Source organism: Panthera uncia, assembly GCF_023721935.1.
Source record: "Panthera uncia isolate 11264 chromosome C1 unlocalized genomic scaffold, Puncia_PCG_1.0 HiC_scaffold_4, whole genome shotgun sequence".
Classification (NCBI taxonomy): Eukaryota; Metazoa; Chordata; class Mammalia; order Carnivora; family Felidae; genus Panthera; species Panthera uncia.
The window spans coordinates 75,448,634-75,473,939 of record NW_026057585.1 but is presented as its reverse complement, the minus strand read 5'-3'; positions in this window follow the sequence as shown (position 1 = coordinate 75,473,939).

Genomic DNA, 25,306 nt, shown 5'->3' with positions numbered 1-25,306 from the left:
AGGGAGACACAGAATACAAAGCACACTCCAGGCTCTGAGCTATCAGCACAGTGCCCGACAAGAGGCTTGAACCCACGAACCGAGAGATCGTGACCTGAGCCAAAGTTGGACTAAGCTTAGCTGACTGAGCCACTCAGGTGCCCTGGAACCGTTATACTTTTAAATAGTAAAAAATAAAAGTTATGTTGTGACAAAAATCAAATTAACAAGATCTAAATATCCTAAGGTAATATTTCTTAACATGCTTTATTAAAAAAAATTTTTATTGTAGCAAAATATACAGATGTTTTACATTTTAGCCATTGTTAAGGGTACAATTTGGTGGCATTAAGTATATTCACAATGTTGTACAACCATCACCACCATCCATTTCCAGAAATTTTTCATCATCCCAAATAGAAGAAACTCTGTCCCCATTAGACAATAACTTCCCATTCCCTCCTCCTCCTACCTCCTAGAAACCTCTATTCTACTCTCTGTCTCTATGAATTTGTGTATTCTAAATCCCTCATACAGGTGGGATCATACAGTACTAATCAATTTGTATCTGACTTATTTCACTTGGCATAATGTTTTCAAGGTCTATTCATGTTGTAGGATGTCATTCCTTTTTAAAGCTGAATAATATTCTACTATATATCTATACTGCATGTACTATCTTTAATGGACACTTGGGCTGTCTCCACCTTTTGACTGTTGTAAATAATGTCGACATGAAGATTGGTGTGCAAGTATCTGTTCAAGTTCTTGCTTTCAATTCTTTTGGGTATATACCTAAAAGTGGAATTGTTAGGTTATATGGGAATTCTCTAGTTAACTTTTGAGGAACCTCCATACTGTTTTCCATAACAGCTGCACTATTTTATATTTCTACGAGTTTCCAACTTCTCGACATCCTCATCAACACTTGTTATTTTCCTTGTCTTGTATTATAGCCATCTTAATTTGTGTGAAGTGGGATCTCATTATGGTTTTGATTTGCATTTCCCTGATTAAGATGTTGAGCATCTTTTCTTGTGCTTGTTGGCCATTTGCATGTCTTGTTTGGAGAAATGTCTATTCGAGTCCTTTGCCCATTTTTGAATTGGATTTTTTTATTGTTGTTGAGTTGTAGAAGTTCTTTATATATTCTGGATATTAATCCCTTATCACATCTATGATTTGCAAATATTTTCTCCTGTTCTATGGGTTGTCTTTTCACTCTCTTAAAAGTGTGCTTTAACAGACAAAAACTTTTTAATTTTGATGAAGTCCAATTTACCTAATTTTTGTTTTGTTGCTATGCTTTTAGTCCTGTATCTGAGAAATCATTGCCAAATCCAATGTTATGAAGGTTTTCCCCTGTGTTTTCTTCAAAATATTCTATAGTCTTTAGTTCTTATACTTAGGTCTTTAACCCATTTTGAGTTAGTTTTGTATATGGCATAAGATAAGAGAACAACTTCATTCTTTTGCGTGTGGGTATCCAGTTTCCCCAGCACACCATTTCTTGAAAAGACTGTCCTTTCTCCTACTGGATGGTCTTGGAACCCATGTCAAAAATCATACCTGTCTTTTATATTATGAAAGATGATAGATTTTAATGTACTCTCTGGATAAGTGTGAAAATAAAATAGCAATACCTTTCACTTGCATAAAAGGAGGTGATGATATAAGCCTATACTAATTCAGTGCTTTATGAATGAGGCATCATTAACGTCACTGTGGTGTTATATCGCCATGAACATCATATTATAGAGTGGTTCATACCCACTATTTCTAGTGATTCCCACCTTCCCTCTGTAAGGTAAGCAGGACAGTAATAGATGGTCTCATTATATAGATAAGTAAGTTAGGTTCAGAAAGCAGCAAGGAATGGGGCACCTGGGTGGCTCAGTTGGTTAAGCATCTGACTTCAGCTCAGGTCATGATCTTGCAGTTCGTGAGTTCAAGCCCTGTGTTGGGCTCTGTGCTGACAGCTCAGAGCCTGGAGCCTGCTTTGGATTCTGTGTCTCCCTCTCTCTCTGTCCCTCCCCTGCTCATGGTCTTTCTCTCTCTCTCTCTCTCTCTCTCTCTCTCTCTTTCTCTCTCCCTGTCTCAAAAATAAATAAACATTAAAAAATTAATAATAAAAAAGAAAATAGCAAGGAAGTGGCAGAACAAAGGACATGTTTTTTTTCACCATCACATAAAAGGGACATCAGAAACAAAGCAAATTTTACACTGAAACCTGGTTCCAATGTTCGTCTTACTGAGAAACTTGTTTGTCTTCCTTCACCCTGAAACAGAGATGGTTTAGTGCTCTCTACCTTGAACACAGAAGGAAACAAATGTAACAAGAAGGTAAGAAGTTCGCATACAGCAAGCCCAGAAATCAGGGCAAGAACCAAGAACAGATTCAGAACTACCACAGTCTCACCAGGGCTTCTCTTCAATAATTTTAAAGCCTTAAATGTGAAATACCAAATTCACACACAACAACTTCTGGCCAGATAGTCCAACGAAAGCACAATCGATGTGACCTGCTGCAAGACAGGGAGCTGAGCTGGAACTGATGCAAAGATGGCTGTTTTAAGTTTATTTAGGAGACAGGTATATGTTCCCGGAAATGAAATTTACTAGGTACCTACCATGGACAAGATGTGTCAGGAGATGTGCAGATACAAAGACAGGAATCCTTGGGAGGCTTCAAAATGGAGCAAACTAGGAAACAGGAAAGAACTACATTAAGGCAGCAGTATGAAGTGCCTTAAGAGTTTCACCTGAACCTTCTGGAAGGCTGCTCCTGTCAACTAAGGAAGATCTTGAAGTTCATCCGTAACAATGTCCCTTTGGTTAGTCTCCATCAAAAGCCTGTGGGTGGATTTAGTCCACCTGTACAGAGCCCTCAATATGCAAAACCTCTTCTAGATCTTCAAGCACTAAAGGGAAACACAGCCTTCCTGATATAATAATGGGATGGATGGTGAAGCTATAAATTTATTTGGATTTATGATCTGACTCTCTCCTTTCCCTCCATCTGTGCCAAACCATCCGGGGACACTCCTGATTAATCATCTGTGGAAAAAGTACATTACTGCAAGGTGCATGTTCTCACTCAAGTGTTTTCAGCAAGACCCTGGTCAGAGGCTTTCAGGAAAGTTGCTGTTCAGAGGGCATCAAATATTTGGCCTTTCCTGTATGTCCATGCTGTCTAAAACTGGAATGGCAAGAATACCCTTGGGGGCAGGGAGAATAGGAAAGGTATGCAGGTTGGGCAGTCTAAGCCTCAGCGTGAGGCTGGGCAGCTGTCAACAAAGCCACCTGAACAGATGAGTCTGGAAGCAAAATGTCCTCTTGTCTGTCCTGATAGCCTTTAGCCAGCCACAGGAGGGAGCGTGATATAGCGAGAAGAGGGAAGCTTTGGAGAAAGATTGGTTTAGATTCTGTTTTCTGCCTTTCCGTGTGTGAGCCTGAGCAAGGCCTCTAAGTTTCAGGGTCTTTTACTGAAAAAAGAGATACCCCTGGCTATATGGACTGGTTGTGGTGCTGAACTTCCAAAATGGTTCCCAAAGAGCCCACCTCTAGGTACTCACACCTTCACATAACTTCCATCACTTAAGTATAAGCTGTACCAAGTGACTTGCCTCTCACGAAGAGATTGTGGCAGAAGTGATGGGATTGTCGCTGCTGAGATTAGGTTACAAGACACTGTGACTTCGCCTTGTTTGCCTTCCTTCTCTGCCTCTTCCCCCTTGCTGTGAGCTGCCCTGTGGACCAGTCCACATGAGAAGGAGCAGAGGGCAGCTTCCAGCCCACAGCCTGCAAGGAACCCTCCCAACAATCCTATAAACGAGCTCGGAAACTGTTCTTTTTCCAAGTCAAGCCTTAATATGACTGCAGCCTGGCCAGCACCTTATTGCTACTCATAAGAGACCAGAGCTGGAGGCCCCCTCTAAGCCCCATGCAGATTCCTGACTCCTTATTACCTATGAGGTAATAAGCTATTGTTTCAAACCACTAAATTTGGGGGTAATTTGTTATGCAGCAACAGATAACTAATGCAGAGGATTTAATAAGGGACCACGTACAACAGCCAGTCCGTTAAGTGGTAGCTATTATCCTTAGTGTGAGACGGACTGATTGCTTTCCAAGCCGTTTGTAGAAAAGATGGTGGTATGAGGATGGGGGGGCGGAGGGAGGGAAGGGGATGGCATTTTCCGGGAAATCATGAACTAAGCAGAAACTAAAAAGGGAAATAGAGCCAAATGCCAACTATCTTGTGACATGTGATCATCTCCCTTCTCCATAGTCCCAAAATATTTCATTTGTGCCATGATTATAGCACCAGCACGCCTGGCCCTCTGTCTTGCCCTTGTTCCCTTCTCCCTTACCCTGTCCTCAGACATGGGGACTGTGTCTTTATTTGCTGAATCCGTCACTATGTCAAACACTGTACTTTGCAAATAATGATGAGAAGAGCCCATAATTCTTCTTCCTCCTGTTTCTAAAAATTATTCTGGTAAGGTTTTCGTCCCATTTTTTTTTTTCTTATTGAAATTCCCCTTGTCTTTCAAAGTCCAGTTCACAGACGTCTTTCTCTGCACAGTCTTGATGACTTCTAGCTCTTTTTTCAGCAATATTCCCTCACTCCTTGATCCTCACAACAAACTGTTCCTCCAGTGAGTTCTTGTCTTCCCTGGGGCTCTTTGCTAGAACCTATGTGCTGTAACTGTCTCTCCCTCTAGATGGCAGCCTCTGGACCCGCAGGGGCAGTCAGTCAGTCTTCTTCATTCTCTCAAGCCCAGTGCCCACCCCAGGTTTGCAATGGGTTCTCAGAACTAATGACTGAAGGAATAAATTATTCCAAATGGTTCTCTGAGAGTTAAATAAACAAATCTCTGAGGACAAGAAGGGGGGGGGGGACCAAGAAGGCAGGTCACAAATTGTAACAGATTTTTTCACCAAAGCCATAGGGGGCCACAAGTGCCCTCCAACCCAAACAAGTTTACAGGGCCTATGGGATCTCACAGGTTTTCTTCTCCAAGCACTCTGAGGATCCCTAGTGACACCATCCCTAGGACAAAGAAAACGCAGCCATGAACACCACCCACCTTGAAAAGAAGGACAGGTAAGAAGGATACAAACAGATGTTGTTAGAAGCATAACTCAGGAGGGTACCATAAACAAGCATGCCTGGAATTCATTGTCCACGGTGAAGGCCAGCCTGTGGTCCTCTGCCCCCTCCCTGCTCCAGCACACCATTGATCAGGACCTAGGTCTGACAGGAGTTCACCTCCACGTAGAACTCAGTTCTGGGCTAAACAGGACCAAAGCCTTTGGTGATTTCTACCTCCTTTTGGGCAAGGAGAGCCCAAGATGCCATAAAGAGGTGGAGAATGGGAGGTACTTGTGACACTGTGACAACATGAGGCCATCATGAAGCTAAAGCAGGGCAGTAACTCCTACAACTCACATTGGATGAGAGAACGTCCATCGCCTTGGCAACCCCTTCTCCCTGCAGACAATCTCGACTCAAGGATGGCCAAGCCCCAGGTGAGGGGGAACCAGGTCCATCCACTACTGGGGCCCCAGTTCCTGAGGACAGGGCCTGGGTCTCCCTGGAGGCACCGACTGAGCCATAGGAGGTCTAAGTCTAGGCTTACTGCTTCTGGTGCCCTCATCTCAAAGGCACTGGGCAGCACCCATTTGTGCTGGTAACTGGTCATAATAACCCATCCAGGCTAGGGATACGTTGGCTCCTGCCTGCCTGGTGGTAGCTGGTCAGCACATACCTGTCTGGCAGTGGATGATCAGTACTTGTCTGCTTGGCCTGATTTTCTAGCACTGTCCATGAGCAGACCTGTGAATTAAGTAAACACAATTGACAAGAAGATCTGGACTGGAAGAATGGATGAAAGTTGGAATAGAAGAGGAAAGGAACAACCTTCCCATAATTTATAGTTTACAGGGTGTTTCTGTATGGTTTCTTTCTTTTGATTTTTCCCCCCTAACACTGGGGTCCAGGTGAAGTCGGCCCACTTTTACATGGGTATCCATTCCATTTATTTCACAGATATCTGGGGAGCACCTATTCTGGGACCAACTCTTGGGAAGTTCTGTGGGTAGAGAGAGGAACAAAATGCAGCTCCTGTTCTCAAAGAGCATAACTCCAAGAGAGAAGAGGAAGACATCATTGTGCTCGTCCTAATAACAGCTAACAGAACTGAGCTCTTCTGCCCTCCAGGCACCATCATTAGTAATAACTCATGGAATCCTCACAACAATTTTGTGAAGTAGGCACCGCAATTATCCTTATTTTATAGAGAAGAAAACTGAGGTCCAGAAAGGCTAACCACATTTCCCAAATCCTCTCAGCTAGTAAATACAGAGGTAATATTTGATCCCAAGAAACCTGCTGTAAAGTCTACACCCTTAGGCACTATAGATAATCAAGCCCAATGTGATATGCTAAGTAGCAACTTAGAAATGACCACTTTGCTATTGTAGTGAGGAGGAATGAGTAAGGCAAAAGACTGGAGAATCTAGGGCAGGAGGTCATTTAAACAGGGCTCTTCCAGAACCCAAAAGACTCACATCACTTCTATTTTTAAGGCTTTGGTATATTAAAATAAATATATAAAGTCAAAGTTACAGAATTTTGGTATATTTGAGGTGTTTATACTTAACATCGATAGCAATACATATGTGATATAATGCAATGTAATTGTCTTATCATAAGATAATTCCAAGATTATGAAAAAATACTGATTCATTGTGCATTTCGGGTAGGATGGTCCAAACAGACAAGGCTGCATGACAAACATGATCTTCTTTTGGTTCTGTCGATATATCTCTGTGATTGGATGGAAGTTTTCACTTGGAGCTAGGGTCAAACATTTAAATCTGTTGCTCCCTTGTGATGAGGATCTGGGAGCTAAATGGGGGTCTCCTATGACTGGCCTTGGCTTTCGACAATGTCTTTTTTTTTTTTTTGAAAGTTTATTTATTTATTCTGAGGGTGGTGGGAGGGGCAGAGAGAGAGGGAAAGGAAGAGAATCCCAAGTAGGCTCCACACTGTCACTGAAGAACCTGATGTGGGGCTCAAACTCACAAAGCACGAGATCATGACCTGAGCTGACGTTGGATGCTTAACCAATTGAGCCACCCACGTGTCCCTCAACAATGCCTTAAGGCCAGACAGGCAGTGCAGGGTGGTGGCTAAAGAGGACATTCTACAGCAATATTGCATGGGTGTGAGTCTCAGTTCTGCCACTTACTAGTTGTGTGATCTTGAGCAAATTACTTAACTGATCTTTGCCTCTGTTTCCCCATCCATAAAATAAGGATAACAATAATACCTAGCTCCTAGGTTTGCTGGGAGTATTAAATATGTTAACACATGCAAAGTGCTTAAAAAGGAGACTGGCATACAGCAAGTCCTCAATAAGTGTTAAGCATCATTATTTCAAAGAAAGAGCAGGCACTTTTGGTGTTCAAAGAATAAAAATAAATTTCAGTCAAAAGAATCAGCATATACAAAGGCACAGTAGTGCGAAATACAAGAAACATTATGGGAACTGAAAGTGACTCCATGTGAGGTAGGAAAAGCCTAGGCTTAGGTAGGGACAAGCCTGGTACACCAGGATAAGGAATCAGAGCGAATTCTTCAGAAAATGGGGACACTGGTGAGTGGTGAGTCTGACCAGAAGGTACCGAGGCTCAGAATTATAAGTGACTCAACTCAGGCAGCGCATGGAAGAGTTGGAACTCAAAGATCAATCTTCTGCCTTGAAATTCTATGTTCTCTTCTTTCAACAGGAATGAGCTTGTGTATCCCACCACCCCCTGCCCCCCACAACCGTCTCATCCATCTTCTCGTGTGGCCATGCTGGCTTTCTCCAGGAAGCCACTCCTCCTCAATTCTCAGTCCATACAACTCAGGTATCATTACCACCGCCACCACGGGGGCCACGTAGGACTCAAGCTGTGCCAATCACAGCATCATCTGGGTGTCACCATCAATACCCACATTTTCTGAGCACTTAGCATTTGCCAGGCACTGCTCTAAGAGATTCCCATGCCTTATCTCATTTAATTTTCACAACCACCCGTGGTAGTAAGCAGTATTAATTTTCTCTATTAGGAAACCAAAGCCATTATAAATCCAAAGTCCATCTGCTTTACCCTGTTATGCTGCCTCCCGCCCGTTGGTCTGGAAGGAGCCTGGCACCTCCCTGAAAGTCAGCTCAGAAGAACCACTGGAACAAGCTACTCTCTTATTTCCAAAGTTATTCAGTCCCATTACTTAAAATAAATACAGAAACCAAACCCACATCGTCCTTCTAAATTAAGCTGAGCTTCAAATACGTGTTCACTCTAGAAGTTGATGAACACACACATTAGTTCCTCAAACATCGACTGCCCCTCCTGGGTCAGGGTCCATGCATGGCCTTAAGAAGTACAGAGATGAACAGGACAAGAGTTCAGCCCAGGGGAAAGGGCACAGTGCTGTGGGAAGTCAGATTCTACAATAGCTTGCCCTGGAGCAACTGGTCCTAACTGTGGCCATGGGATTGTCAGGTGCAGAGCTCAGCTCTGGCCTGGTTGCTCCCCCAAGTCAGAGTGGGGGAGCAGGAAAAGAAAGGGTAGGCAGCAGCCACGTGGGCAGTGTCATCATGCCACATGACATGCTATGCGACACAGGACCGACTGCTCTGATATTTCCTAATCTGTACCAAAAAACATGATACATTGGGCTTACACACTGCATCCTTTTTTAAAAAGTGCATACAACCCCATATTCTACTTTGGAAATTAAGTTTTAATTTAGTGAACTTTTAGAGCCATGCTCTTTCGAAGTGACATGGAATTTGAAGGGGAGAGAAAAGTGAAAGTAGAAAATCAAGATCACCCATCACCCCGCCACTCAGAAGCAACCACTGTTCACCTCCTTCCAATCCTTTCTATATACATTTTTAACACAGTTGAGATCATACTGTATAATCAATTTTGTATCTTGCTTTTCAGAAATGTGAATTTAAAAGTCAAGCACCCAAGAACCCTGGCTATCTCATCAACACTTCAGATGCCTCAGAAATGCATTGGAATTTTTAAAAATTGATTCTACAAATCTCCCCCTCCACTTCTCTTCTGACCACGTGGGATTTGCAGCAGAATACACATGATATAGACACATCCCCTGAAGTGTAATAGATTTGAATTGCACACAAGTTGGTGAATGAATGTCTAAATAATTAGGAGGTTGATTAATCTAAAATATAGGAGCATGAGAGAAATTCAAAGCTACAGATTCGACAGAGAGATCTGCAAGCCTGTTCTGCTAATGGAGATGGAGGGAGGTGAGAGACTGAGACCATGGAATATGGTAACAGAGCCAGCTGCTCCCACGGGCATCAGATTGCTCGGGACCTGTCATCTTGGCTGTGTACTGCTGCTGGTCAAGAGGCCTCCTGGCATGCTAAGGCCGGACAATGTGGGTTCAAATTCAGGCTTTGCTGCTTATTAACTTTGTGACCTTGGGCAGACCATTTAATCTCTCTGAACCCCAGTCTTCTCATCTGTAAACAGGAATGATATAATAATGCCTGCTTTGTAGTATTGTTGTAATGATTAATTAAGCCCAGACATGTAAAACATTCCAAACACATAGCAAAATCTTAGGAAATGTTAGCTCTTACTACCTGGAAAGCAGTATGTCCTAGAGCAGTGGCTTTCTCAAATTTTTGGACCGTGGCTCACAAGAGCAAATACATTTGGCATCATTGCCCAGAACATACAAACACATATGTTGTAGTTATGTCTATGTATGTGTGTGCACATATATGTTTGTGTGTATGTGTTTCATTAAACGTTAGTTATCTAGACCTGTACAGTGCAGTTATATTTTCCATTCCACTTTATTTCATTTTTGAAAATCCTGGTTGCAAACCAGTAACGGTGATTTCATGACTCTCTACTGGGTCTCTGTTGGCAATCTGAAAAACATGAGCCTAATGGAAAGCACATAGATTTTGGTGTGAAAAAAAAAAAAGAATTCCCTGGGAGCAGATCTCATCTCTGCCACTTACTACCTGCGTAACTATAGGAAAGTTCTTGTGTGTTTGCTTTGAAAACAATCTGATCTTCAGTTTCCTCATCTATAAAATGAACACAGTGGCCATCCTACCAACGTATATGATACCACACAGGGCTTGGCACCTATTGGTAGGTACTCCATCCGCTGTAGCTTTTGTAATTGATCTGCTTTGCTATGCAGACAGGACTCCAAGAGAAGCTTGCCCCCATTACCAATGCCTTTGGGACCTCCAAATGCAATTACCGCAGGGCTTTGTCTCAGGGCTTGGTGTGGAAGCAGCTTCCGAGGTCTGTGATACCCTTGCTTAACAGCATGCTTCCAAGTCCCGCTATTTGGATTTGATTTTTTAAAGTACTTCCTTTATTTTAATTCAGACCCCAGGGACCTGGAAAGTACACCACTGCTTTTTCCCAATAAAAATCAGACTGGCAATAAGCATATTGCATTTGAAATGGTGAAGCTGGGCTCGCCTTCAAAGGACACCGCATTAGGACTTGGCTCACCCCCAGCCTGTGTTCGACAGTCGATTTCCCTGGAGGAAACTTGGCCACAGCCTCACAGGCTGGTGGGCTGAAAGAAACCTTGGCTTTAACTAACTCTTTTACAACTGGGCCAAAGAGACACTAAGAGGAGAGAGAAACTATCCGAGCAACATCAATGGCAAACTGGGACTCACACATGACAACTCATACCCTATCCTGGAAACCCTGAGCAAACCAAGAGCATCCAGCCCTCTTGGTCCCCCAAGCCTGACCTTATGAGGGCTCTCCTTTGCTCAACAGGCCTCAGTTATCAGAGGCATTTTAATTCCCAGGGAGAGTACTTGTAAGGTTGCTAGACTTAACAAAAACAATTTCAGTGTAAAAAATTGTTTTAAATATATAGCATCTATGAGATACCAGGCACTCTTTGAATTGCTTTAGTCATCTTCACTCACCTAATTTTCATAGCCTTGTGGGATGGATCCTATTCTTATTATCCCCATTTTAAATATTATAAAACGGAGGCACACAGGGATTAAATGATTTGCCCAAATTCTTGGGGCTAGAAAGTAGCCAATCTGCGATTTGAAACCTGGCTGACTTACTCAAGTCTGTGTCCTTAAGTATCCTTGACCTTGTTGATGACATGAATGGCCAGCCCTTCCTCTGGGCTCACTGCGAGCCAGGCACTGTTATAAGCCCTTTACATGGATCAACTCATTGACTCTTCACAACAACCTTGTGAGGTAGATGTTATTACAACCATTTCCTGTAATAGTATTCTACCAGTGACCAGAGCTGTTTTTTCTGGAATCTTTGAGGACCCTCTAGAAGTTTGAAGGACCCTCTATTCAGAAACAGCATGGGGGTCAAATTGCCTGGCAGAGAAGGGTTTTGTTCTTCAGCGGTGGGCTCCTGAGTAAGAGACGTTGTAGCTGTTGAGCCATTAATCAAACTCACATTTTTCCACAGACCTACTCCATGCCAGGCACCTGGCCGAGTTGTGAGGCCTCAAAGATGCACTCATTCTCTGCCCTCAAGATGGTTACAATTTAAAACAAAAAAGTTGATAGCTGCCATTTTAAAGCTCTTGCCATGGGTCAGACACACTGCCCAGCGCTTCCCATATGCAACGTCTTAGTCTCCTCCTAACAACGCTTACTGAGGTTAGTATTATTACCTCTGAAGTCAAAGTTGGTGAAGCCAGGGTTCAAACCTAAGTTTGCCTGACTCCAAAGCCCATGCCCTCAATAACTAAACCATACCCAATCTTCACCCAGGGTATAGAATCAGCCAAGCGCACACCACAATCATTACTCCAACATCTAGCCCACCTACTCTCCATTGTGAAATAGCCTGAGATTTGACTCCATCCTGTCTCCAAGGGTGATTGGTCCAAACCAGTCTGGATTCTCTTATCCTCTTCTATGGTGATTGGTTCACATGCCAGACTTAAGCCAATGGGCAAGTGGCACTCACACGTGTGCACGGATTGGTTCAGGTGACCTAATCAGAGAGAAGCTCTGAACTCTCTTCTGGTCGTGGAAGGAGGATCATTCTTCCTTTGTAACTCTAAGCAAAAAGGGTGAGGCATCTCTTCTCCTGACATCCATCTTGCAATAGGGAGGAAAGCACGCCTGAGAATGGAGCCAATGCATGGAAGGGTACAGAGGTGAGGGAAGGGCAGAAAAACAGAAGTGGAGCTCTGGACCCTACACAACCTACCTGTCACTTTCTCATTTATGTGGATCAAGGGATCCTCTTTAATGTGCAGGTCAGTTTACTTGCTTGTAAATGAGAACATCCTAACTAATACACAAAGTGTCTGAGAGAGATTGATATTTACGAAGCTCACAGTTAGCATTCTAAACTTCTTATGTATTTGCCAAGTAAATGTGACAAAACTTCCCCAAAATTTATAAGTGAAAAAAATAGAATAGAGTTATCTAATACAATTCTTTAAAGGAATTTAAATTCTCAAAACCACCGTATAAATACAACAAAAGACTCTACAACAAACCAGAAAACATATTTGAAACCCACCATGACAATTAGGAAGCATATATCCACACAATTGTATAAATTAATAAAAAATAAGCACTTTGAAACTAAGCTCATTGAAAAGAAATGAACAAAGACATGAGCAGGCGTTTCTTAACCTAGAAGAAAGAGAAATGGTAATAAACACAAATTTGTACAGACAGTGTGATGCCTTGATGTTTGTCCCATCAGCAGGACAAGAAGAAGAAGGAATGGTAGGTAGTACTCAGGATTAGAGAAGGTGAGTAGAAACTCACACTCAATCAACAAAACTAAAAGGCAACCCATGGAATGGGAGAAGATATTTGCAAATGACACCTCTGATAAAGGGTTAGTATCCAAAATACATAAAGGACTTACAAAACTCAACACCCAAAAAACAAATAATCCAATTAAAAATCGGCAGAAGACATGAACAGATATTTCTCCAAAGAAGACATCCCGATGGCCAACAGATACATGAAAAGATGTTTATCATCACTTATCATCAGCGAAATGCAAATCAAAACTACAATGAGATACTACCTCACACCTATCAGAATGGCTAAAATCAAAAACACAAAAAATAGCAGGTGTTGGGGAAGATGTGGAGAAAAGGAAACCCTCTTGCACTATTGGTGGGAGTGCAAAATAGTGCAGTCACTGTGGAAAACATCATGGAATTTCCTTAAAAAGTTAAAAATAGAACTACCCTATGATCCAGCGATTGCATTACTGGGTATTTATCCAAAGAATACAAAACCATGAATTCAAAGGGATACACGCACCCCTGTGTTTATAGCAGCATTATCTACAAGAGCCAAACTACGGAAGCAGCCCAAGTTTCCACTGATAGATGAATGGATAAAGAAGAGGTGGTAAATATACAAGGGACTATTATTCAGCCATAAAAATGAATGAAATCTTGCTATTTGCAATGAAATGGTTGAAACTAGAAAGTGTAATGCTAAACAATATAAGTACGTCAGAGAAAGACAAATATCATGTGACTTCATTTATAGGTGGAATTTAAGAAACAAAACAAATGAGCAAAGAGGAAAAAAGAGAGACAAAGAGCCAAACCAAGAAACAGACCCTTAATAACTAGAGAACAAACTGATGGTTACTAGAGGGGAGGGGGTGGGGGGAGATGGGGGAAACAAGGTGATGGGGATTAAGGCATGTACCTGTTGTGATGAGCCCAGGTGATTAAAATAAAAAGCTTCTAAAAAACAAATAAAAGTCAAGCTGTGCCTTCAAGCTGTGCCTCTAAAAAAGAAAAGAAGAAACACTCTCATGTCCTGCTGGATTAAGTGTAAATTGATACCCCCTTTCTGAGGGACAATTTAGCAGTAAGCACCACAATTTTTTAAAATATTTCATTATTTCTGGGAGAGCGCAAGAGGATGAGGAGTAGAGAGAGGGGGGACAGAGGATATGAAGTGGGCTCTGCGCTGACAGGCTGACAGCAGCCAGCCCGGTGTGGGGCTTGAACTCACGAACCAGGAGATCATGACCTGAGCCGAAGTCAGATGCTCAACCCACTGGGCCACCCAGGTGTCACTGAAACACAATGTTTAAAATATACATATACCATTTGGTTCATCCACTCCTCTTCTTACAATTTTATCTAAGCAAATAATCCAAGTAGCATGCAAAGTTACGTGTTCAAGTCTATGCATTGCAATCGGGGGTGGGGAGGGGCAATAATGAAAACTGGAAACAATATGCAACAGTAGGTGATTGGTTAAATAAACGGTGGCAGTTTCATATAAATGGAGTCTCCTGCGGCTAGTTAGACAATATTGCTCTATAAAAAAAAGGATGATATACTCTTTAGTTACAAGAGCAGTTTACAGAAGAAAAAATATGTGTATTCTATGTGATATACGTATGTTAGAGATGGTAAAAGATATGTTATCTGTGAGTCTAAAACTGGAAACCCCTAAACACCAGAAGATCTAAAATCTTTAGAGTAGAAAGTTTTATTCTAAATGGGTTTCTTTTTTCACAATTACCTTTTAAGATCCTCCTGCTGTAATAACGATTGGGTGAGTTATGAACAGCCTGCAGATAACAGGCTGGCTTGGACGGGGCAGGGTGGTGGGGGGGGGGGGGAGGAACGGGTCATCACAGACAGAGGGAAAGAAGCCAGTTAGTGTAGTGAGGATCCTGTCTCAAGGGAGGAGGGTCACTTAGCACCCTGCTGAAGGGGCTCCAGATCCGGGTAAAAGGAAATTTGAAAGGAAAGTGTGACAAGAGCGAGGCCCTGTTGCCGATGGTGCTTTTCAAAAGAGCTGCAGTGTCTCAAAAGTTGTTGCAGCAAATCCTGATCACAAGTGACTTTTGCCACATCTCCGCCTAGAGATCAGGAAGGATGTCCTGGGAAACAAAAATGCACCGTGCATTTTTATCGTTATGTAATGTTCTTAAGAATGCCTTCCTAATTACTTTTTTGTTTGTTTGTTTAGTGGGAAAATTCACAAAGAAAATGCAGTATTGCGTTGGCATCACCAAGTAGGTAGGTTTTATGTAACCCCCCCCCCCCATTTTCAGGTAAAAAGAGACATTTTCGACAGACACCACATGATGACATCTGTAATCTATACTTTACTACAGTCACAGGCCATAATTATATTAAATCAAAAGTTTTTTACATTTAGTTATTTCTTGCCACATACTACATATCTTCCGTCCTAATATATTTTTCCATTAGTATGTTCCTTTGAAGTTAAGAATCTAAATCCCAGAAATATTGTTAATGTAAAATATGTCAGAGTCTGGACCTTCTAGGTAACTAATCAGTGTGTGTGTGTGTTTGTGTGTGTGTGTGCGCGCACACACACACGCATATGTGTGTAAATATTAACAGTGTTTGTGCGTGGTTTAAATTATTTTTTTCTAATTTTTTTTATGCTGAGCATACTAGTAGTATAAATTTAACAAACCCAGGTGTTCAAGAGATGCTATTTGCTTCATTTCCTTATTTTTAAACTCTATTTATTTTGAGAGAGAGAGAGAGCTGAGCAGTGGAGGGGCAGAGGGAGAGGGAGAAAGAAAGAATCCCAAGCAGGCTCCGCACTACCAGCACAGAGTCTAATGTAGGGTTTGAACCCACAAACCGTGAGATCATGACCTGAGCCAGAATCAAGAGTTAGACACTCAACCGACAGAGCCACCCAGGCGTCCCTTCTTAATTTTCTTATAAGCGAGTTTAATTCCTAGTCTCAGCCCCATTCCTCTTTGTGGCAAAAATGCAATCTTGTTCAAATCACAAAGTGTCAAGTCATAAATAGGCGGGAGGCCTCTGGTTGGCCATTGTCACATTCTGTCCACACTGGTCACTTCTACACGCTCCTTGCCCAGACCACAGGCCCTCCAGGCCTGTTTCTCAGTGTCTCCCAGATGCCCTGCTGGACCAGGGTGAAAGCTAGAAGGCACCCTCAGGCATCCCCTCTCCTGTCTCTCTTATCAACTGTTCCCTGCCATGCAGGAAAATTCTGCAAATTTGCCTTCTCCAAGCTCTGCTCAGGCAATGCAAGAGCTCTCTGTATTCTTGAATCCCCCAAGATCTCTTGGGGGATCAAGCCCAAGTCTTAAATTCTTTGCCCTCTGCCCTCCTCACTGCTTTAGTCCAGCAAATCTTATCTAGTGATGGAGAGGTGTGTACAGGGGAAATGAACACACAAAATCACTTCTGATCAGTCACATACACTTCTACACAGCTTTGGGTTTGTTTGTTTTTTTTTTAAGGCTAACTTCAAGAATTTGCCTCATGTTCTCTGGTTACACATTGTGTCACATGTCCTGTTACACATATATTGAGTTATTTAATTTAAAAAAGTAAACCAAGGCACCTGGGGAGCTCAGTCAGTTAAGTGTCCAACTTCAGCTCAGGTCATGATCTCTCAGTTTGTGAGTCCGAGCCCCAAGTAGGGCTCTGTGCTGACAGCTCAGAGCCTGGAACCTGCTTTGGATTCCGTGTCTCCCTCTTTCTGCCTCTCCCCTACTTGTGCTCTCTCTCTCTCTCTCTCTCTCAAAATAAATAAACATTAAAAAAAATTTTAATAAAAAATAAATAAGTAAACCAATACAGAAAACAACAGAGTCCATTCTCACTGTACTTTTATCTTGCATAATTATTGTAGTATTATTACTACTATCGTAAAATAATAAATGTATGCAGTGATTTAATACTACTTTTCCTACATACCAAGTAATGATCTTGGTGCTGTCTACCTATTAACTCTGCTGATCCTAAAAACAACTCTTCCAGGAGGAGTTAATAGCATTCCCACTTTGACGATGGGAGCACTGAGTCAAAAGAGAGATTATGTAACCTGCCTGAGGTCACACAGTTTGTTAGTACAAGAACCAGGACTCAATCCCAGGACTCAGGCGCAGGGTCTGTGCATCTCATTGAGAGATGAAGCACCTTGCTAAACGTTACTTGTTTCACAGGTTCGAACCTGGGACCAGAACCCAGGTGTTCTGACTCTGAATCTCATCTTTTCCCTCTGCATCTCTTTGCTCTTTGAGATTGACAAAGCTGACGATTTTGCCAACCAAGGCCAGTGCAAAACTACCATTCACTTCCACACAGGCTGTCTGGGAAAGCTTTGCTGTGATTTGTGAGTCTAATCCCTAGTGGGACTGTCATTGTTTAAGATTCTTAATAGACACAATTGTCAGGTCTGGCTCTCAGGTTCAAAAAGATAACTGCTCAAGTACAAGACAGGGAAGGAGAGACTTAGCAACCATAGCCGATGAGAAAATTCCCTGTGGGGATTTTCACGGACATGGAACTGAGAATAAGTCAGCATTCTAGATGTGGGTTCCCTGATGCTCTTAGGCTGTGTTAACACAAGTATCCGTGTCCCAAATATGGGGTGTGAGAGTCCTGTTCTTATCTGTCACCTGAGCCTCTGCTCACTTCTGGACTCTACACTTGAAAGTTAGAGCCCTCGAGGAGGACAGCAAGTTGACAGAGCAGGTGGAAGCTGTGTCCTAGGAAGATAGGGAAGGTTTGGGGCTGGCATTCTCCTTTTTTTTTTTTTTTTTTTTTTAGAATATATTATTTTTTTTAATGTTTATTTTTGAAAGAGAGAGCACATATGGGGAGGGTCAGAGAGAGGGGGAGACAGAGGTTCTGAAACAGGCTCTGTAATGACAACAGAAAGCGGAGAGCCTGACTCAGGGTTCGAACCCACAAACTGCAAGATCATGACCTGAGCCAAAGTCAGATGCTTAATGGACTAAGCCACCCAGGCACCCCTGGGCTGAGAGTCATAAGAATGTAAAAGTGCATGGGACGCCTGGGTGGCTCAGATGGCTAAGCATCCGACTCTTGATTTCAGCTCAGGTCATGATCTCACAGTTTGTGAGTTTGAGTCCTGTATCAGGTTCTGTGCTGACAGTGCGAAGCTTGCTTGGGATTCTTTCTCTCACCCTCTCTCTCTGCCCCTTCCTGGCTTGTGCTTGCGCACTGTCTCTCTCTCTCTCTCTCTCTCTCTCTCTCAAAAATAAATAAACTTTAAAAAATTTTTAAAAAGAATGTAAAAGTGCTTGATCTGAGGACGTGAATGCTGTTCACAAAACTCTGAAGGGCGTCATGGGAAAGAATGAGAAGGTTGGCCTGTGGGGTCTAAAAGAGCAAACCTAGAGCCAAGAAGTGGAAGACAGAGAGAGAACCCGAATAAGGCATTTAAATGCTCAGGCCTTGGAGCCAGACAACGTCGACTTGAATCACCACTTGGCTGTTACTTAACCTCTCTGTGCGTCAGCTTCCTTGTCTATAAAATAGGAATAATAAAAGCATCTACCTCAGAGTTCTTGAGAGGATTAAATGAGATAACCCATGTAAAGTGCTTAGCACTTGGCATAGACAAGTGCTCTATAAATGCTACTGATAATAATTTATTATTATCATGGTGGTACTATTACTATCCAGAGCTATTTAGCGATGAGACATGCTGCCTTAGGCAGTAACAAGCCCCCACCCCAGACACGTGTAAACAGATGTTCAAAGATTCACCACATGGTGACGACGTTGTGAAGTAGACTCGGGCCTTGAGGTGCAGGAAGAGCCTAAGAATCTCCAGGGGCCCCAGATTCTGCTTCTTTCTGCCAAGAGCCAGAGCGTCCTTCAGAGGAATACCCCAGTCTTAGCTGGGTTACGGTAGGCCGGGTTGCTGTAATAACTGAGTGGCTCAACAGGAAGTGATTTCTCACAGTTCTGGAAGCTGGGAAGTCCAAGATCAAAGCACCAGCAGATTCGGAGTCTGGTGAGAGCCCACATCCAGGTTCAGAGATGGCCATCTTCTCACCACGCCCTCAACATGGTGGACGGGGCATGGTCTCTGGGGTCTCTCTTATAAGGGCACTAATCCCATTCATGAGGGCCCCTACCTCCCACCTCCAAATACCACCACACTGGGGGTTCAGTTTCAACATATAAATTCGAGGGACACACAAGCATCCAGTCTCTAGCACCCCACTCCCATTTCTGGAAACTGGTGAGCAGCCTCACATGCCTGATGATGTGGTTTCCAATGAGAGTCGCCAAGCCAGGCAACAAGGAATAGCCTGGCCTTGGTCTAGCAGAGATAAGCAGAGACCACTCACTCACTGGCAGTGTCCTCCAGAGGTCATGAGAACCAAGTGCTCAGTAAAGGCCACTGCTCCACCCACACAAGGTGGGACCATGAGCCTCAAAATAAATGCGAACACAAGCATCGGGCAAAATGATCTGGCTGCTGAGGGCCCTGCTGGCATTGGGTTCACACGCTCCATGCGTACCTATGCAAAGCTTGGGGGTTATCACAAGTTTAACATGGAAGGGCTCATCCAGGATCCTGGAGGGAGTGGGTTAGCAGGGAAGGGTGGGGTGGATAAGGGGAACATGCAATCTAAGTGGGAGGGGATTCAGGAGGACAGTATCTCCAGACCCGGCTTGTGGATGCGTGCCCAGCCAGACCTCCTCCTGACAGGTCTGGGTCCCAGAAAGTCAGGCAGCAGAGAAAAGCTAGCACAGTTTGTGGAGGGTCTCAGTGAGATGGGGGGAGCTCAGGGCAGCCCTCTTAGGGCTCATCACAAGCAATGCAGCCGGCCTCCGCACACCCATATAGGACTGGCCGGGAGATAATATCCCCCTCACCTTATCAGGTGCTGAACGGTGTAAGGCTGGCCCAGGACAATTTTCAGACCATCAATAGGAGCCTGCGCCTGTGATGATAAGCGACCTTGCAGTGATAACATTTTCACTCATTAATATATTAACTAGTTAATTAATTAAATGATATTTACTGACAACCTATTGTGATTGCTAATTTCATGTGTCAAAATGACTGGGCCCCTGGGGTGCCCAGACATTTGGTCAAACGTTATTCCAGGTATGGCTGTGAGGGTGTTTTTGGATGAGATTAATATTTGAGTTGGTGGAATGAGCAAAGCAAATTCAAATTGCCCTCCCTAGCAAGGGAGGGCCTCATCCAATTGCCCGAACAGAACAAAAAGGCTGAGCGAGAGGGAATTACTCTACCTAACTGTGAATCTGGACCCCTGTCACCTGCCCTTTCACCATTGGCTCACCTGGGTCTCCAGCTTGCCATCCACAGATCACAGGACTTCTCAGCTTCCCTAATAATGTGGGAAAGTCCTTATAATTCATCTTTTTGGGGCTCCTTGGTGGCTCAGTCGGTTGAGCATCCAACCGGCTCAGGTCATGATCTCGTGGTCCGTGAGTTCGACCGCTGCGTTGGGCTCTGTGCTGACAGCTCAGAGCCTGGAGCCTGCTTCGGATTCTGTGTCTCCCACTCTCTCTGCCCCTCCCCCGCTCATTCCCTCTCTCACTGTCTCTCTCTCAAAAATAAATAAACTTTAAAAAGGTTAATATAAATCTTTTTTATAAGTATATATGTATACCCAACTATGGGTTCTGTTCTCTGGAGAACCTTAATATATCTGTTATGTGTCCAACACTCTGCTCCATGCTCAAAAAGCTGCAGTCAGCAAGCCCTTTAGTAGTGGACAGCAGAGGAGAAAGAGACCGGTGGATACCACACTCAAGTGACAGATGTTGTTCTTGGGCACATGAAAGGCATCCACAACTAATTTGAGGGATTGGAGATAATCAAGAGGCAAGGGATCCTAAAATAAGAGGCCAAGGCCAGAGCCAGTGAAGGACAAGTTAATTACTCATGATGGGATTGCATCTAAAACCCCAGAGTGCTGGGAGCTGGGGAAATGCAGGTACATGTGTGTGTGTGGCTGGGCACTGAATCCAATCCAATGCCAGACCCTGTGCACAAACCCCAACCCTGTACACCACCTTAGAGAAAAGCGAAGACCAGAGGCTTAGATTTGCCAAGAAGAATGAGAAAACATGCTGACATACAGTTTGTATATGCATTTCTTCTACATGTGCACAGGATATGTTTAGATGCATTCAAACAAGCACAGACACAGAGTTTCTAGGTTTCTTTAGGAATTGAGTCTTTTTAAAAATTTTTTAAATGTTTATTTATTTTTGAGAGAGAGCATGAGTGGGGGAGAGCAGAGAGAGAGGAAGACACAGAATCTGAAGCAGACTCCAGGCTCTGAGCTGTCAGCACAGAGCCCTATGCAGGGCTCGAACTCACAAACTGCGAGATCATGACCTGAGCCGAAGTCAGATGCTTAACTGACTGAGCCACCCAGGCTCCTGAGAATTGAGTCTTTAACCAGTCTTGGGCTTCAGGCCTGGTAGAGTCTGGGAATTCATGTGACCCAGCAGACAGAGTCCATGGGAAGAGAATGCTGCTCTCAGGCCCCAGAAGCACCTCTGCAGACAAGACTAGAACAGGGCCTTCCGACCAAAGCTTCCTTCTGTTTGATAAGGAGTCCCCCACCGCCAACCAGAATAGGCCTGAATTTGAGCCAAACCTGCACTGGAGGGGAGATCAGTCATCAGGGACTATTGGTGAATTGGGTCTTCATGGCTCCTTGCACACAGAGCCCGTGTAAGAGCTGCTGTCTTCTTCTCTTGCCAAATCTCTAAAGCCCAGGTGTCAGGATTTCTCAGACCGGCTCATGTTCTCTGTCCATTGCCCTGACCTTGCTTCCTGAGCCAACAGTGGACTTTATTTATTCTACAAACACTTATGATGGGCCTATTATAGACCAGAAACTGTATTAAGCATGGGGAATTCAGACATAAACAAAACACAGGCCTTTTCACAGAGCCCTGGAAATCAGCCAGCATTTTTTAGTCTTAGGAAAGCAAAAGAACAGAAGGACTGGGGAGCCAACGCTAACCTTCATCCATTCATATGCGACTGATCATTTTCTTAAGTCAGGTTTTTTGAATGATTATTAATCCCACCCTCTTCTGCCCTTCCATGGGTAGCTTTGCAACCAACAAAGACATAAGACATAGGACACAAATAGAAATAAGAATATCATCTTTGAAGGTGATTTAAAGAATATGACTTCAGACCTATGGCCATAGTGGGCTTGCCAGCACTTTATTTCAGGAATCAATTTGCCCATCCAGTAAATGGGCTGACCACAACATGCCTGCCACACAGGGCAGGGCCTACCCTGGGAGACTCACTACCTGGGACTAGGTCCTGAATATGTCCTTCCTGAAGGATCCAAGAAAATACAGAGAAAGCTGAGCTGAGCATACTCAGCTTTTTCTCTGAAACTTGCCCATCAGATAAATCACTCTTCTCTGGAGACTAGTCAGTGAAGGTGCATAAAGACCTGAATGTTACTTCTGCTGACATCTTTGCATGTGAGGACATGGGATGAAGGAAATGTAGTTTCCCTCAAAACCTGGTACATTAATCCAAGGTTAAGCTTGTTAATAAGCCTAATGACTTAGTGAACGTCTTAGTCTGCCCAGGCTATTACAACAAAATCCATAGACTGAGTGGCTCAAATAACAAACTTTTATTTCTCACTGTTCTGGAGGTAAGATGTCCAAGGTCAAGGTGCTGCCAGGTTCAGTTCCTAGTGAGAGCTCTTTTTCTGGCTTCCAGACAGCTGCTTTCTCATTGTGTGCTTACATGGTAGAGACAGAGAGAAAAGCCTCTGGTCTCCCCTCCTCTTCTTATAAAGGCACTAACCTCGTCATGAGGGCTCCAGCCTCATGAACTTATTTCAATCTGATTACCTTCCAAAAGCCCCACCTCCTAATACTGTCACATTGGGAGTTAGGCTTCAACATATGAATTTTGCCCATAATGGTGAACTTGGGATGGATAGGCTCCTAGTTCCCATGGAGACCACAATGGAAAGAGCACTGGCCCTGGTGTCCACATACAGAAGTTTAAATCCTGACTCAGTCCCTTACTAATCAGGCAACCTTGGGCAAATGATCTTGTCCCTCCAGACCTCAGGTCTGTCCTCTAAAGAATGAGGATAACGATGCTCAGTCTACTGGAAAGATTTGTTGGGAGGACTGAATTTGAGCTTGAGTATGGACAGATGGGAGGGATTGTGTTTGTTGTTGTCATTATTTCTAATGTCACCTGGCCTCAGAGCTCTTCTTCCTGAGAAGGCAGAGTGCACTGCATGAGCCCACCTGCCTCCAACCTAACCCAGAAATCATCTTGAAATCCAGCACCACTGAAATACTTGAAGAAAGAAGGAAACTTCCAACCACCAAAGTCTGTTGAATCCTCACTGTTTTAGAAGGTCTGTGATGAACGTGTTCAAGACTTCTGCTGACATCTTAGCATGTAAGGACATGGGACGAAGGGAATGGAGATTCTCTCAAAACCTAGTACATGCATCCAAGGTTAAGCTTGTTAATAAGCCTAATGACCTAGTGAATGTCTTAGTCCGCTCAGGCTACTACAACAAAATGCCATAGACTGAGTGGCTTAAACAACAGACTTTTATTTCTCACTGTTCTGAAGGTAGGACGTCCAAGATCAGAGAACTGAACATTGGAGTTTCTCCATCTTTCCAACAACTTCTAAGCCCTTGGGTGGCTCAGGGAAGACTTCACAACACAGTCAACGAAAGTACTTTCTAGCTCTGTCTTCTGGTCTTCTATGCTACACTACACACACACACACACACACACACACACACCAGAGAATCCATCTCAAATCTAATGGCTTAGTTGTTTTTCAAGTACAGAGAGAATTTATAAACAATTCCTCAGAAGTTAAAGGAGAGAGAGAAAAAAAAATCTTCCATCCTGCTCAGAACGGATTAAAAAAAAAAAAAAAACCCTAAGAGTCAAGCTTTCTCTTGGCTCACCAAGAGACACGATTATGATTTCTCTCGTCTCTTCTCTCAGTGGTTTCATGTGCACTAATACCCAATGTGGAACTTGTTGGTGCTGCTTGCTGATTTCTGCTTCTCCTTCTAGGAGAGGATAGCATTGCCATTTCCTGGCTCCTTGGGGCTGGATGAAGCCAGGTGGCCAGTCCTTGTCAATAAGTGGACAGCAGAGATGACACATGTTGCTTCTGGGCCAGAGCATTTAATTCTTTGGCAGCCACTGTGAGTTGTCCAGAACTCTGCCCTGTAGTGATGACTGGCAACATTCAAGATGGCAGCTGCACCATCAAGCTGCCGAGGTCCCTTATAAGGAACCAGGGAGCAGAGCCTCCTGCTGACCTATAAACAACGTGTAGACGAGCAAGAAAGGAACCTTTATCGCCGTAAGACATTAGAATCTGAGAGTTGTTTGTTCCTGCAGCTTAACCCAGCCTATTTTCTCCGATGCACCCTTAACAAATGAAAAACAATTCAGACCAATTGTCCTGATGTTGTTTTTGCCCTAAAGAACCCAAGCTGGCCGTAGATGACACCAATTCACAGGATCCTGAAACTATCTTTGCTCTGCAGTGTCCACTTGCATGGCCTCGCCTAAAGAGAAGACCATGTTTCCCAGAGAACTGATTTAGCCTTTAAATTAAACATCAGGCTGCTTCCTCTACCGCATGGCAGGTTTTCATCTCCTCTGAATAATTTTTTAGCAACTTGAGAAACTGCAATCCAAACATATAGTATTTTTGGCTGGAAATTAAAACACGTCACTTTTAAAACATAAGCAGCATGCCCTGAATGTTTATGGTAAAAAGCTCACTCCTGGCCAGACTGCAAAGCTCACATTACCGAGAGGCAAACCCTGGAGCATGCTAGCAGTTTGCCTCCTCGTTCGTCCTTCCTACACAGCACAGTGACTGTGAATCATTTCTCCTCTGGCACATGGACTCCTAGGCTTTATGACTGCTTTCAGATAAGAGGCCGCTGGCTAGAATGTCCCCTTGCTGGAAGGGGACAGCTGTGGCAAAGGAGAGGCAGGTTGCTGTCCATTGCATTGCCCGTGTGGTGAGCCAACGCTGGCAGTTCAAACAAAGTTTCCAATGACACCACACTGAAGGCTTAATCATGGAGGCTCCTGTTGGGGAAGCCTCCTTATTCCTTTATTCACACAGTCATTTACTTCATTTACTTACACATTTGTTTGTTAATGCCTACAATGAGCCAGTTTCTATGGAAAGTCTGGTGAGGGACCCAAAGATGAAGCCAACATAACTCCTGCCTCTTAGGAGGTTGTAACCCAACAATGGATGCGCTTGGTAACACAGGTCATAAGAGAAACTGACATATTATGGGAATTTAGAGGAAGTCGGTGCAGCAGAGGGTCCATGAGAGAAAAGGGGGGAAAATGAACATCTCTATGAGCTACCTTATGTCACTCCATTTCTATCACCCCCTAACGAGGTGGCAATCCATACATTAG